This window comes from Oncorhynchus keta, chromosome 17, assembly GCF_023373465.1.
Source record: "Oncorhynchus keta strain PuntledgeMale-10-30-2019 chromosome 17, Oket_V2, whole genome shotgun sequence".
In the NCBI taxonomy this organism is placed as follows: Eukaryota; Metazoa; Chordata; class Actinopteri; order Salmoniformes; family Salmonidae; genus Oncorhynchus; species Oncorhynchus keta.
This window is the reverse complement of record NC_068437.1, coordinates 56,348,650-56,363,050: the sequence shown is the minus strand read 5'-3', so window position 1 is coordinate 56,363,050 and position 14,401 is coordinate 56,348,650. Positions and strand designations below refer to the sequence as shown.

The 14,401-nt window shown below is 43.7% G+C and overlaps 1 protein-coding gene and 1 non-coding gene across 2 annotated transcripts in view; one reads left to right on the top strand and one right to left on the bottom strand.

Annotated features, from left to right (window-relative positions):
* Positions 1 to 749: 749 nt before the first annotated feature.
* LOC127908535 (U2 spliceosomal RNA) lies at positions 750 to 936 on the bottom strand. Its single transcript, XR_008067585.1, has one exon. It is a non-coding gene; the product is annotated as a U2 spliceosomal RNA (small nuclear RNA).
* A 10,280-nt stretch (positions 937 to 11,216) lies between these two features.
* The window catches only part of LOC118375417 (secretory carrier-associated membrane protein 5), a 37,622-nt gene continuing 34,437 nt past the window's right edge, over positions 11,217 to 14,401 (top strand). The window contains exon 1 of the mRNA XM_052466694.1: positions 11,217 to 12,359. The gene's annotated coding sequence lies outside the window, so the exon portion shown is untranslated. The remainder of the gene's footprint in view (positions 12,360 to 14,401) is intronic.

Below are 14,401 nucleotides of genomic sequence, written 5' to 3'. Positions count from 1 at the left end.
TAATTGTAAAAGTATGCCTCAGAGCCATGTTTGCTAAAGTCTATTATGCTGAGCACACATTTAGTTAGGCAGCCAGGACCATGGGACGCACTGTCGGTCTCGCTCTCACTGCAGTCCAGTGCCATGGACATCTTTGAAGTTTGGCCTCTAGTAATTCAGGAGGGCCTTATCATGCAAGGCTCTACAGACATATTCAAAAAAAGATATAGGCTATTTTTATTTCCTACATTATTTGTGTTGATGATGTACTATGTAATGAAGTCGAGTGGTTCAACATTAAAATGCATTTTGATTGAACACACAGTTCAGCTTGAACAAGGCGACGGTCGGTGGAAGTCTGGCGCCACCAAGTGGACAATTATTTTACCTGGGCCATTTTGTAAAAAGATCAAATGTTGTGTGTCAATATTGTTATCTGCAAATTGTTTCCCACACCCCTATTTGATAGATTATTATTCCAGATTAGCTGTAAATCTGGTTTTATTAGAATCATTACGTTAGAGCAAGTCTGTCAATGATGTGGTGCAAGTGAGAACAAGTGTTTTCTTCTGGAAGTTTTGTTGCATTTCCTTTGAAAACAGCTCATCTGTATTTTTGTACATCATTTTATACACATACAAACGGCATAAAAGCGTCAAGGCCGAGTGGCTTCACCACTTTCTAGGCATCATTGACAGACTTGCTCAAACGTAATGATTCTAATAAAAGTAACATCCGGTTAACTTCGTCTCATTTATATTTACAACGGAAGGGGGTGCACCGTTCCTGGAGGTACTGCAATACCAGGTCGATGCGTGGAGTGGACGGAGCAAGCCCCTATTCCATCTCCCTATTCCAAAAATCAATTTAATATATGGTCCCCAGATAGGGGACGTATCAGATATTAAACTGATAAGAACAGATTTTTTTTTTTTTTTTTTTTTTTGGAAAAGTTTTATTTTCACAATTGCTTTTAAAAACAGCTCGTACATTCATTTAATCATTTATACACATAAAAACGGCTACAAGGCATAAAACACAGCATTTGAATTTACATTTAAATTTGTTAAAAGTACATGTTGTTAAAACCAATGACAACAACTATAAATAAAAAGTACTTTCTTTGTAAAAACATCAAATCTGTAAAAGCCATTTAAAATGTGTACAAAATGATTCAACAAAGATAAAACATTTTTAAGACGTTAGAAACATGTTAAAAAGTCACTTTGTTAAAAGGCTGTCTTCAATCGCTTGTACAGGAGCGGGGTGAGTCCTTATCAAGCTCGCCTCATCCTGCTCTCCCGAATAGACCATCGTCCCGTCCTTCGGGGCCCAGAGGAGATCCCTCCCCTAGGCGCATCGCCCTAGGCGCCGCAGCGCTGTCAGGCCGTGGCCGCAGGGACCTAGGGTGTTGTGGGGGACCCTTCGCCTGGGGTCGAGGCCCCCTTCCGTTCGTACCACCCCAGGGCTTCCGTGGCTACCATGGCCACTGCCTGGGGGGTGGTCACTACGTTTTTTGCTACCAGCAGGTTACGGGAGGACCACAGTGCTTCCTTCAGACACGTGAGGGTGGGCCAGAACTTGGTGAAGGCCTTCGGTGGGATGGGCCTTCGGCCCACCCCGTACAGCACGAGCTGAGGTGTTAGGTCCTCCCCTGCTGGCAGACACGAGGTGGTCAGGGGGCCTGCTTCCTTCCACAGGTCCCTGGCGGCTCTGCACTCCCAGAGCATGTGCCTCACCGACTCCTCTTGGCCGCAGCCCGGTCGGGGGCACGCGGATGTCCTCGCCATGCCCCGTGAGTGCATAACGGCCCTGACCGGGAGGATCTCGTGGGCGACCATCCAGGACAGGTCCCGATGCCGATTCAGGAGTGCAGGATGGGCCACGTTGCGCCAGACCGTTGTGGGCTCGCCTATAGCGAGCCCGCGCACTGGACACACTGGTTCCCGTTCCTGCACAAGAGAGAGAAGAGAGCGGTGTTTAGTTAAAACCGTGACTGCTTCCTTTTCCAGTTTAAAATGTCTTAAAAATTTCTGGAGCTGGACGTAGTGGGTGGGGAGCAGGAAAGAGACTGGGGCTCGCAGGTCGACTGGGATCAGCCTCAGAGTCCTGAGGTAAGATCCCAGCCAGAACCGTGCGAGGGCCTGTGTCTTGTTATTGACCGGGAGGTGGCCAGAGTCAGATGTAACTGATAAGAACAGAGCCTTTTTTTTTTTTTTTTTTTGAAAATAATTTTTATTTTCGTTTCATATTCAAATACAATTACAAATTTAGTGCATAACGTTGTAAGATAACATGGATAAACTTACAAACTGATTATAAAAAAGTACCATAACAATATCAGAATAAAAACTCCTTAAAAAAAAGTGCTGTTCAGCAGAACCTGACCAGTATTATTGTCCCTATATTCGAGATTAACATGCCTCTAACAATCTCCAAAAACAATACAAACAATTCTATAAATACAAATATATACATATGTCAAAATGCACTCTGGATAAACCTCAGTGTATATAAAATATCTACAAAGGCTTAGTTTACATTCCAAATGTACCTATGTAATACAGTTATATCAGGTTATCACACATTTACAATGTCAGTGCATAAATCCCTTTCCTTGGTGCCGATGGTGCATATACATTAATAAATCTAAAACATTTACCCCCACAATCGATATCTACTATTAAAACCCTCCCGTGTGGTTCAAAAACTTCGAACTATTTTTAAATCCCTATTCCCACATAAAACACCAACCCCTGCTTTTGACAAATGCCCCCTCCGACACTCCACCTCGATCTCCCTGAACCCATTCCCGCGTAAACCTCTCCGGGAAACGTCATTTTGATCTTTTAAATGTACTTCTTGAAAAAACACACAGAAATCTAAATGGAGGACTAAATGGCATAAAACAGTCGCCCTTTTAACTGGTTCCTAAGCCCTCTAACATTGATGCTAGCTAGGTTAATAGACGACATGAGGTGAAGAAAAAAGACAACTAGTCTAAAACTTTGACATTAGTTTTCCAAACTCAAACTTTAAGTACATTAACTCATTTTCAGGTCTGTCTGGGAAACTTGGTCACCAGTCGGAGGACTGTCCACCTAAAACAGGGGTCGGGAAAAGTCTGTCCTCCTCCTCATGCTCCTCCATCTGCGTGGGTGCAGGAACATCCCAAAAGGTGCCAGATAAAACTCTCGATGGAGGCCGCGCCTCCAGGGACAGCAGAGTCCCTCTGCACTGCCCAGGTTTCCCTCGCTTTTCTCCTCAGACTTCCCGTGTTGGGTAAGGTCTTTCAAAACAGCTGAAGCGATTCCCCCATTGTTCTCCGTCGCCTCCATGCGGATGAGTGGGGAAACAGGGCTCATCTGCTTCCTTTTCACCGAGCACTTTCTCCCTCTCTCACTGTTGTCCAGCCTCGGTAGCCTTGGGCGAGTGGGCTCCTGTCTCCTCCTCCACTTGCTTATTTTCTTAAAACTGCTGCCTAGTGCACTTCTCCCCTCCTCGTGAGATGATGATGGCGTCTAAAATAACCCGCTTGCTCCTCGGACTCTAAAATGCCATTTCTTTCTCCATCACTAGTTAAAATCAAACCTCTGTTGGCGTAGTTCCATGCCTTTCCCTCATCTGGTCCCACCCGCTATCTTTTGCCTTGCTTTTTTCCCTTTCCACCGCTCTGGCTAAAGAAGGGGACTTGCCTTCGGGCAGTGACGGAACAGGTGGTCCTCGAGTTCAAAAAGTCCTGTAGCGCTTGGGCACTGGTGGCAATCTATCCTCATTGTATGACCAACAGTCCCACAGTTTCTGCACCTTGTCTGCGAGCAGGCATCCGCGAGGTGCCCGTACGTGCTACACTTCCTGCAGAAACGAGGCTGTCCAGCATACATGAGGTAGCCCCTGTCCCGCCGATAAACAATAAGAAGCGGGAGGATCGGTAACCATCATGGTCCAGGTCTCGTCCTCTCTTATGCAGGGTTTTAAAACAGCCTCAGTTTTCCCTGTCCAGATGCCTAAAACACTTGGCTGTCCTAAAATCCTCTCCTCACTCCAGGCAAGATGGTCACAAAACACGGCTGAGGTAGCACACTAACGTTTCTAGCAGTGACCCATGGGTTAAACATGTGCACCGTTAGCACCCTCATATTGTGCCTTAACATGGACTCAACCATAAAGTCCACAAGGGCGGGTGCTGGTTAGCACGGAAGAGCCCCCTTACTTCCACCAGCCGTGTGATGGTGTAAAAGACACATCATAGTTCTTGTCTCAGGTGTGTTCTGTTGCAGGCAGTGCACATCCTCCCTGCTGTCAGGCGTAAGAAGGGTCCAAACAGAACCTCCTTTCCAAACTGAGTTAAACCTTTCGTTAAACTCTCTCCATCAAATTTTCCTTTCCTGTCCAATTGTGGTGATTGTTCTTCAGTCCAGGGCTGAGTAAAAACAGTGGCTAAAAGAAAGGGCATCGCACCAACTTGTGGATAAAATGCATTTCGATCTCCACTTGATCTTAGCCAAAAGGCCGAGAAGCGATACCGCAATGCTTTCGGGAGGAAGGTGCCGTTCTCAGACACGTCAAATCCGGTAACGGTTACACCTAAATGAGCTCTGTACACTTTACAACAAATATCAAAGATGATGCTATTTAATAGAAATGGTGACATAGACTGGGAGTTGATCAACGTCGGGAAAAGACACTTTTCACTGTTACAAAGTAACACAGTGGTAGGTTCCAAAGTGACGTGGACATCCGCCCTCCAATCGGAAACGAGACAAATCCTTATTGAGTTAAAACCAGATTTACAGCTACATTGGAATAATAATCTAGCAAAAAGGGGTTGGAGAAATAATGAATATTGACATAACATGTTATCTTTTATATAATATCTCAGGAAGCGTTGATGCCACAAGGGAACTAAAATAATTGTCCACTTGGTGGCGCCAGACTTCCACCGACCGTCGCCTCTCCTATGTGGTCAATCAAAACGCATTTGAATGTTGAACCACTTTAAAAAATATATGTCAATTCAGAACAAATTCTTATTTTCAATGATGGCCTAGGAACAGTGGATTAACTGCCTTGTCTAAGGTCATTGTGAGGAGGCCTTTATAAAGTTACCCTCCTGAATTACTAGAGGCCAAACTTCAAAGATGTCCATGGCACTGGACTGCAGTGAGAGCGAGACCGACAGTGCGTCCTACGGAGTGGTCCCAGCCTATGGTCCTGGCTGCCGAACTAAATGTGTGCTCAGCATAATAGACTTTTGCAAACATGGCTCTGTTGAGGCATACTTTTACAATTAAGCTTAGTCAGTCACTCCAATAAACTTCATATCATGCACATAAATTGCCATTACGCAGAAAATACTTTATATTGATGAATAAAAACTACACTGGTTTAATTCATCCTGAAAGTTAGGTTTAGGCTACTACATGATACTGTCCCTGGACCCATCATGAGGTTCCTACAACCTAGCCTAATTAAACAGCAGCAGTAAAATAACAATAGCGAGGCTATATACATATATTTCCTATGAAGGAAAGTTTACAACGTAGGTGAACACAGGTTGAGAGACTTTTGAGTAATCAAGGTGACAGACATTATTCACACATTCAATACAGCCTTGTTCAATCTTGCCTTAATCTAGTTGATCTAGAGTGTAATCATTAGTCCAACATTTGCAAAATGAGAGTTTCCATTGATGTTGGCAGAAATTCTCCCCCCACTTCTAATTTACTTCATTTTGTGGCTGGAGTCAAATAGTTTCTGCGGCACACAGAGTCAAATAGTTTCTATAGAACAAACTTCACGTCAGGATAGGCAACCCGAAAGGAATAATTAATGTATGTGTGTTACATTAAACATAGACGAGGGAGTAAAATGTTGGCAAACAGTAAACATTTCAGAACTACTACCAGTTGAATAAGACATGGGAGAGATGATGAATTTTGGCAAAGAGATTTATTTATAGACTAATACACTTGAAACAAACCAAACCCGAAAACTGTATCCTGTGCACGTGACGAATAAACGTTGATGTGATGATCAACTCACCATTCATATCAGCTATCATAGTCCATATACAGTGAGGCAAAAAAGTATTTAGTCAGCCACCAATTGTGAAAGTTCACCCACTTATTTTCCATCATAATTTGCAATTAAATTCATTAAAAATCCTACAACGTGATTTTCTGGATTATTTTCTCTAATTTTGTCATAGTTGAAGTGTACCTGTGATAAATTACAGGCCTCTCATATTTTTTAAGTGGGAGAACTTGCACAATTGGTGGCTGACTAAATACTTTTTAGAACAGAGTCCATAAGACACAGAGCTGTTGCAAAACAGTAAATGGATTTTCAAAATGTAGACCATATATTAAATTCACGCATCGACCTGGTATTGCAGTACCTCCAGGAACGGTGCACCACTGCCGTTGTAAAGGAAAAGTAGACCAAGTTAACCGGGTGGTTTCTTTTATTAGAATCATGATGGATATTACATTTGAGGTCGTTAACTAGTGACTCCCCATCCCTCATGAGGGAGAGTAATTATCAACTGACACTAATTAGCATAACGCAACGGACATGAATATCCCTAGAAAATATTCATATTCATGAAAATCACAAGTGAAATATATTGAGACACAGCTTTGCCTTTTGTTCATCACCCGGTCATCTCAGATTTTCAAAATATGCTTTACAGCCAAAGATAGACAAGCATTTGTGTAAGTTTGATAGCCTAGCCTAGCATAGCATTTTGTCCAGCTAGCAGCAGGTAACTTGGTCACGGAAATCAGAAAAGCAATCAAATTAAATCGTTTACCTTTGATAAGCTTCGGATGTTTTCACTAAGGAGACTCCCAGTTAGATAGCAAATGTTCCTTTTTTCCAAAAAATATTATTTTTGTATGCGAAATAGCTCCGTTTTTTCTTCATGTTTGGCTGAGAAATCACCGGGCAATTGTGGTCACTGAAAACGCCGAAAAATATTACAAAATAGAAAAATATTACAAATGAACTCCATTAATATCGATATAAACATGGCAAACGTTGTTTATAATCAACCCTCAAGGTGTTTTTCAAATATCTATTCGATAACATATCCACCGGGACAATTGGTTTTTCAGTTGGACAGATTGGAGTAACGGCCACCTCTGTATTTTACCCGAGAGTCACTCCGGCAGCATCAGGTGACCCTTTGCGCAATGTAGCCGCTAAATGCGTAAAACCACGTCACAATGCCGTAGACTCCTTGGGGAATAGGAGAAAAAGTCATCTGGTCGATCGCCCATTTCACTGCTCAATAGGGACGCATTGGAACGCAGCGCTTTCAAAACATGAGGCACTTCCAGATTGGATTTTTTCTCAGGCTTTCGCCTGCAACATCAGTTCTGTTTTACTCACAGACAATATTTTTACAGTTTTGGAAACTTTTTTCTTTCTATTTTCTATCCCAAGCTGTCAATTATATGCATATTCTAGCATCTTGTCCTGACGAAATATCCCGTTTACTACGGGAACGTTATTTTTCCAAAAATGAAAATAGTCAATGTCAATGATGAATAGATAGTGTTGGTCAAGTCAGTCACCTATTCTATTGACTATGACAGCTGATATGAAGGGTGAGTTGATCATCAAATCAAAGTTTATTTGTCACGTGCGCAGGATACAGGGTGTAAACGGTACAGTGAAATGATTACTTGCAGGCTCTCCTAAACAAAAATATCCACAAATAGCTAAGTAATAAAGTTGTTAAAAAAATAAAATGGTTGTTTGGAAATATATACACAATAACAATATACAGTATGAACTCTGAAATGTGTGTAAGTTATGTACTGGTGTCTTTACCTGTATGAGTGGCAGTCCATGTTATCTGATGTACAGTGGGGAGAACAAGTATTTGATACACTGACGATTTTGCAGGTTTTCCAACTTACAAAGCATGTAGAGGCCTGTATTTTCTGAAATCATAAGTACACTTCAACTGTGAAAGACGGAATCTAAAACAAAAATCCAGAAAATCACATTGTATGATTTAAGTAATTCATTTGCATTTTATTGCATGACATAAGTTTACTTCCGGTGCTGACAGATGGCCGCCTCGCTTCGTGTTCCTAGGAAACTATGCAGTTAGTTTTTTTACGTGTTATTTCTTACATTAGTACCCCAGGTAATCTTAGGTTTCATTACATACAGTCGAGAAGAACTACTGAATATAAGATCAGCGTCAACTCACCATCAGTACGACCAAGAATATGTTTTTCGCGACGTGAATCCTGTGTTCTGCCTTTCAAAACAGGACAACGGAATGGATCCCATGCAGCGACCCAAAAAAACGACTCCGAAAAAGAGGGAAACGAGGCGGTCTTCTGGTCAGACTCTAGAGACGGGCACACCGTGCACCACTCCCTAGCATTCTTCTTGCCAATGTCCAGTCTCTTGACAACAAGGTTGATGAAATCCGAGCAAGGGTAGCATTCCAGAGGGACATCAGAGACTGTAACGTTCTTTGCTTCATGGAAACATGGCTCACTGGAGAGACGCTATCCGAGGCGGTGCAGCCAACGGGTTTCTCCACGCATCGCGCCGACAGAAACAAACATCTTTCTGGTAAGAAGAGGGGCGGGGGCGTATGCCTTATGGCTAACGAGACATGGTGTGATGAAAGAAACATACAGGAACTCAAATCCTTCTGTTCACCTGATTTAGAATTCCTCACAACCAAATGTAGACCGCATTATCTACCAAGAGAATTCTCTTCGATTATAATCACAGCCGTATATATCCCCCCCCCCAAGCAGACACATCGATGGCTCTGAACGAACTTTATTTAACTCTTTGCAAACTGGAAACCATTTATCCGGAGGCTGCATTCATTGTAGCTGGGGATTTTAACAAGGCTAATCTGAAAACAAGACTCCCTAAATTTTATCAGCATATCGATTGCGCAACCAGGGGTGGAAAAACCTTGGATCATTGTTACTCTAACTTCCGCGACGCATATAAGGCCCTGCCCCGCCCCCCTTTCGGAAAAGCTGACCACGACTCCATTTTGTTGATCCCTGCCTACAGACAGAAACTTAAACAAGAGGCTCCCACGCTGAGGTCTGTCCAACACTGGTCCGACCAAGCTGACTCCACACTCCAAGACTGCTTCCATCACGTGGACTGGGATATGTTTCGTATTGCGTCAGATAACAATATTGACGAATACGCTGATTCGGTGTGCGAGTTCATTAGAACGTGCGGTGAAGATGTCGTTCCCATAGCAACGATTCAAACATTCCCTAACCAGAAACCGTGGATTGATGGCAGCATTCGCGTGAACCACTGCTTTTAATCAGGGCAAGGTGTCTGATAACATGACCGAATACAAACAGTGCAGCTATTCCCTTCGCAAGGCTATCAAACAAGCTAAGCGTCAGTACAGAGACAAAGTAGAATCTCAATTCAACGGCTCAGACACAAGAGGCATGTGGCAGGGTCTACAGTCAATCACGGACTACAAGAAGAAATCCAGCCCAGTGAAGGGATCCAGGATGTCTTGCTCCCAGGCAGACTAAATAACTTTTTTGCCCGCTTTGAGGTCAATATAGTGCCACTGACACGGCCTGCAACAAAAACATGTGGTCTCTCCTTCACTGCAGCCGAGTTGAGTAAGACATTTAAACCTGTTAACCCTCGCAAGGCTGCAGGCCCAGACGGCATCCCCAGCCGCGCCCTCAGAGCATGCGCAGACCAGCTGGCCAGTGTGTTTACGGACATATTCAATCAATCCCTATACCAGTCTGCTGTTCCCACATGCTTCAAGAGGGCCACCATTGTTCCTGTTCCCAAGAAAGCTAAGGTAACTGAGCTAAACGACTACAGCCCCGTAGCACTCACTTCCGTCATCATGAAGTGCTTTGAGAGACTAGTCAAGGACCATATCACCTCCACCCTACCTGACACCCTAGACCCACTCCAATTTGCTTACCGCCCAAATAGGTCCACAGACGATGCAATCTCAACCACACTGCACACTGCCCTAACCCATCTGGACAAGAGGAATACCTATGTGAGAATGCTGTTCATCGACTACAGCTCGGCATTCAACACCATAGTACCCTCCAAGCTCGTCATCAAGCTCGAGACCCTGGGTCTCGACCCCGCCCTGTGCAACTGGGTACTGGACTTCCTGACGGGCCGCCCCCAGGTGGGGAGGGTAGGTACCAACATCTCCTCCCCGCTGATCCTCAACACTGGGGCCCCACAAGGGTGCGTTCTGAGCACTCTCCTGTACTCCCTGTTCACCCACGACTGTGTGGCCACGCACGCCTCCAACTCAATCATCAAGTTTGCGGATGACACAACAGCGGTAGGCTTGATTACCAACAACGACGAGACGGCCTACAGGGAGGAGGTGAGGGCCCTCGGAGTGTGGTGTCAGGAAAATAACCTCACACTCAACGTCAACAAAACTAAGGAGATGATTGTGGACTTCAGGAAACAGCAGACGGCGTAGTGTGTTACTAATGGGTTTCTTTGAGACTGTGGTCCCAGCTCTCTTCAGGTCATTGACCAGGTCCTGCCGTGTAGTTCTGGGCTGTTCCCTCACCTTCCTCATGATCATTGAGGCCTCACAAGGTGAGATCTTGCATGGGGCCCCAGACCGAGGGTGATTGACCGTCATCTTGAACTTCTTCCATTTTCTAATAATTGCGCCAACAGTTGTTGCCTTCTCACTAAGCTGCTTGCCGATTGTCCTGTAGCCCATCCCAGCCTTGTGCAGGTCTACAATTTTATTCCTGATGTCCTTACACAGCTCCCTGGTCTTGGCCATTGTGGAGAGGTTGGAGTCTGTTTGATTGTGTGTGTGGACAGGTGTCTTTTATATAGGTAACGAGTTCAAACAGGTGCAGTTAATACAGGTAATGAGTGGAGAACAGGAGGGGGCCTTTAAGAAAAACTAACAGGTCTGTAAGAGCCGGAATTCTTACTGGTTGGTAGGTGATCAAATACTTATGTCATGCAATAAAATGCAAATGAATTACTTAAAAATCATACAATGTGATTTTATGGATTTTTGTTTTAGATTCCGTCTCTCACAGTTGAAGTGTACCTATGATAAAAAATTACAGACCTCTACATGCTTTGTAAGTAGGAAAACCTGCAGAATCGGCAGTGTATCAAATACTTGTTCTCCCCACTGTAGGTAAGAAACTTCCTGGAGAGTGTGTCAGCAACAGGGACGGTGAGTGATTGTGAAGTCGTATTTTTGTAGTTGAAGGATCATTCTCTGTAGCCTTGGCAGGGAAGCCGCATGTGGTTTCCTCATGATTGACTCAAGGGGCTTGTGGTCGGATTCCACAATGAGTTGTCATCCATATATGTACTGATGGAAACGTCTACATCAGAACAGAATGGCGTAGAGCTCCTTTTCGATTTGAGCGTAGTTGATTTCCGTCTGTGAGAGATTTGGAAACGTAGCCGATGGGCTTTCCTTCTTGCAGTAGCACTGCACCTAGTCTGTAGTAAAACGCCAAATGGATCTACCTCCTGGTCCTCTTCCCCTGTCTTACTCACCAAGGGTAGAGACAGAGATGACCTCGCCTACTGAAATACCGGATTGGGCAAAGCCACCAGAAGACGACTCAAGCCAACCAACTACTGAACCCGACTGGTGTCAGGAAGAATCACCCTCTGCCTCAAGTGACACCTCTGAATGGGAACAGCTGATAGACTCATTGCTGATAGAGTGAGGGCACTGTCATAAACAGAGGCCCATATGCGCACTGTAAGAAAAGTGTTTCCTCATTGTTGCTAGAGTAATGGGCTCTGTCATAACCAGAGGCCCATATATGCACTGTAAGAAAAGTATTTCCTGTTGTAAGATATGTCATCACCCTCTCTGCTCTGAGGGAATGGGAGGAGCAGCAGATCGGGTGCAGAGAATCAAAAGGTATATAAAGAGACATTTGCCATTACTTTGGCGCTGACTTCTTAAATTCATTTAGACAACCATTTGACTTCGGGTAATTTGCCACCTGACTCAAATCACTTGTAGATTCTAATTTGCTGGAACTTGGGCTCTTGCCGTTTAGCTATTGGACAGTAGTTTTGTCGTCAGAGTGCCTTTCGCCTGGCAGAATCAGGATGCAAAATATCTTAATTGATTGAGCTCCTCATCCCGGCTAGGTATTTCTCGCCACAGACACTGCGGTAGCTCAGCAGAGAACCTCTGATCTCTCCAGTCTAACTTGAATCTCTAAATTTAGTAAACCACCGACTTCAAGTCAACCTCTCAGCCAGTAGAGGGGAGTCGCTACCAACTAAATTCAAAAAGAACTCAAAAAGACCGATTGAAACTCTGCTCCTGATCTCGTGGGTCTCCTCATCATCTCTCAAAGGTAATTAAATAACTATAACAAGTATTTAATATAGAGATAAGTGTTATCATTGTACCAGGCATTTTATAGAGCATTAAGGCAATTGCATGTTTTTGATTAACGCTGTGTGTGACCGAGTAACAATTGTGTATTTTGAAGTGTGTTTGATTGTAAAAGACAAAAAACAGAGTGTTTTCAAAAATAAACGGTAGTCTTATTTTGTCCCGAGTAAACGGTTCTCTCAAAGACAGTTAACGGCACGGGAGATAACAACTCTGACACTCCCCGCTACCGGGACACTGGAAACGGGGATCAGTACTCTGACAGAATGAGTTACTATTAAAAGACAAAGAGGAAGGTGTGTCCAGTAGTGATTCATTTAATTGTCTTATCGATCTATCTAAGTTTTATTTTCCAAGCGATACATAGCCGACGGGCAGAGTAGTGAGACTAAGTTGACTAAAGGTCTTCACACTTTAAACTAGATACATCACAGAGGGGAAACACTCAACCACAGGGAAATCATATAGAGACTGGTAGGACTAGTGCTTAATAATAACTCAAGGACCAATTAGTGGTGAAACAAAGAGTCTAGAGGATAAAGGTGGGGTTCACACATCCCAGCTAGAGCTAGACCGTTGAGAGTGACAAGGCAAAATACCTCTCTACGCGGACAACGCTTCGATATATTAAGAGAGGCAGGGCTACGCGAGCGGTCCTGGTTATACCGAGATAACCTATAGTGCCCTGTCCAATCCAGGGAACGGGACGCTAACCACCTCTAGCAGCCCCACTGCCGGCCAAGGGGCGGGGCTGAAGGTTTCGTATCGCGACACATGGCGCCCAACGTGGGGCCCCACACCTCTATATAAGACTCTACTACTACCTGAGTTAACGGCCCCTACCAGTGCTCTATTTCCAAACAACTTACTAAAGTAGGTATCTTTAAAGAGTTAGAGATATGGCTACGGCAGTACGTTTCGTCTTACCGGATCTACCATGGGTTAAACTTAGAGCGGTAGACCAGACAGCCATAAAACATCTTCTGGGAATAGAAGGAAGGCAAACTTTCTGAGATGATAAAAAATTCCAGAAAAGAACACTAAATGGCAACTACCATAGATACTACGGCAGCTCATGAGGAGCAAAGTAGAGTAGAAAATAATGGTACAGAACAGGAAATGATACGCAGGCAAACGGCAGGTCAACCCAGCACTAGGCTCGCAATGTGTGTACCAGGAATACCCTGGGGCCGCTGACCAAGAGGGAACAGACGGCCCCTCCAATAACAGGATTAGGCAAATAGCCCTGAATCCTAAGAATTCCCCGTGAAGACTGATCAACTTCACTAGAAATTGTTGAAACAGGTGGAAATTAATTATAAAATGACACCAGTCTCTATTCAAAGTGTATAACAAATAATTGTATTATTTCCTTGGGAAAGTAAAGCTAACATAGTGCGTAAGTGTCACTATGGGCGTTCTTTGAGGGAAAATCCTTGAGAAATAAGAAAGTACTATAGAGTTTATAACTAAATAGGACATCTAAATACAATCTCAAGGTAAAAGAGCAATGGCGGGTTAGAGTCTACATTTAAGTCATTTAGCAGACGCTCTTATCTACTCTTTGAGTAAAAAATCCCTGAGGAAACTATAAAATATTACAGAGTTTATAACTAAATATGAAATTTATATAAACCCCAAGGTGAAGATATGTAAACAAGAGTGAATTATTTTCAGCGCCGTTAAGGCAGGCAGACCTCGTAGTAATACGAAATTGGGTTCTAATTAAAGGTCATTCCAGAAAAAGAAGAGGGCCAGAGGATGTAAGTGTGTATTGTGGCAAAGTGGCCTTCTATGCACAGCCCTGGTACCCCATGGCATTGGCCCTGCTACAAGACGGGACTCCAACGAATCTAGGAGACACTAGTGTAATGTTGAGAGCCATGCAGGAAGATTTATGTTAAATATTTAGGGTATATTTTAAACCAACAGGGCAGAAAGAAGATGAAGTTAGAAAAAGAGTGATTTTATAAGCATTAAATTTAATTATGAAAATAAATA